Source organism: Arachis ipaensis, chromosome B10 (genome assembly GCF_000816755.2).
Source record: "Arachis ipaensis cultivar K30076 chromosome B10, Araip1.1, whole genome shotgun sequence".
In the NCBI taxonomy this organism is placed as follows: Eukaryota; Viridiplantae; Streptophyta; class Magnoliopsida; order Fabales; family Fabaceae; genus Arachis; species Arachis ipaensis.
In genome coordinates, this window is record NC_029794.2 from 82,719,909 (window position 1) to 82,721,976 (window position 2,068).

A 2,068-nucleotide genomic window follows, 5' to 3' on the forward strand; every position below is an offset into this window, starting at 1 on the left:
GTTTGTGTGTTTTTCTGTAATTTCAAGTATTTTCTAGCTGAAATTGAGCGACCTGAGCAAAAATCTGATTCAGAGGCTGAAAAAGGACTGTAGATGCTGTTGGATTCTGACCTCCCTGCACTCGAAGTGGATTTTTTGGAGCTACAGATGACCAATTGGCGCATTCTTAATTGAGTTGGAAAGTAGACATCCTGGGCTTTCCAGCAATATATAATAGTCCATACTTTTCCCGAGATTTTATGGCTCAAACTGGCACCAGAATTGGAGTTAAACGCCCAAACTGGCACCAAAGCTGGCGTTTAACTCCAGGAATAGCCTAAGCACGAAAAAGCTTCAATGCTCAGCCCAAGCACACACCAAGTGGGCCCTGAAAGTGGATTTATGCGTTATCTTCACTTAGTTACTCATTTTCTGTAAACCCTAGTTACTAGTTTAGTATAAAAACTACTTTTAGAGATTTATTTTAGAGCTTTTATATCTGGACGTTTACTCCTTACACCTTTGGCATGGAGGCAGGCTTTACGGCCATACCTAGACCTTTTTCACTTATGTATTTTCTACGGTGGAGTTTCTACACCACATAGATTAAGGTGTGGAGTTCTGCTGTTCTTCATGAATTAATGCAATTACTATTGTTTTCTATTCAATTCACGCCTACTTCTTCTCCAAGATATACTCTCGTACTTAATTCAGTTAAGTCAGAATGAAGGGGTGACTCGTGACAATCACCCAATCTTCGTTACTTGCTTAGCCAAGATTGCGTGCCTGACAACCACAAAGAGATCTACATGATGTTCAACGTAGTCATTGGACGACAGCTGGAGTATACTCTCTTGGATATCTAATACACGGACCGAGTCCGTGAGATTAGTATCTTTGTGGTATAGGCTAGAACCATTGGCAGCATTCCTGGGATCCGGAAAGTCTAAACCTTGTCTGTGGTATTCCGAGTAGGATCCGGGAAGGGATGACTGTAAAGAGCTTCAAACCTGCGAATGTTGGGCGCAGTGACAGTGTGCAAAAGGACAATGGTCCTATTACGATGCTAGCGGGAACCGACAGATGATTAGCCGTGCGGTGATAGTGCATATGGATTTGTTTTCATCCGAGAGGATCATACAGCTTGCCATGGAAGGATGTAACGCATGGTTGGAAGAAGGCAATAGGAAAGTAGAGGTTTTGAAGCACAAAGCATCTCCAGACGCTTATTTGAAATTCCCACCAAAGAATTACATAAGTAACTTTATCTTATTTTATATTTTATTTATATTTTAATTATCAAAACCTCATAACCATTTGAATCCGCCTGACTGAGATTTACAAGGATGACCATAGCTTGCTTCAAGCCGACAATCTCCGTGGGATCGACCCTTACTCATGTAAGGTATTACTTGGACGACCCAGTGCACTTGCTGGTTAGTTACGCAGAGTTGTGAAGAAGTGTTGAGATCACGTTACGCGCCCCAAGATTTTGGCACCATTGTCGGGGAACAAACAATTCGCATACCACGCGTCACTCACGCGTACGTGTGGATTGGAAGTTCCGCCCTCCATACATTCACCCGAGAGTTGTGCCTGAAGTGTGCCAACTTTATGCCCAAGGCACGCGCATGCGTACCTTGCGCGTACGCGTCGACTCTCTGCTTTGCCATGCACGCATACGCGTAAGCCGCGCGTACGCGTCGCTTCTATTTCATCAATCCACGCTTACGCGCACATGACGCGCACGCGTGGATTGCCCTATTTCACCCACCTTCTTTTCTTCTCCTCTTTCCATTTCTTTCCTTCTTCTCTTCTCTTTCCACCCTTCAACCATCATCCAACACTACCAAACACCATCCATAACCATTTCTTTTAGTTAGTTAGTTACTCGTTTAATTAGTTTAATTTTTCATTTAATTTTCTATCTTTCATTATAAGTGTTGGATTATTAATTTTGTTACTAATTCTTGCTGCCTATTATTAACTGAATGCTAGTTTAGCATAATTGTTTTTATTTTTCATTGTTGGACTTCCTTGTTGAGGTTACAATTTGTTACTTGGTTTTGAGTTTTCATGTTTAAGATTT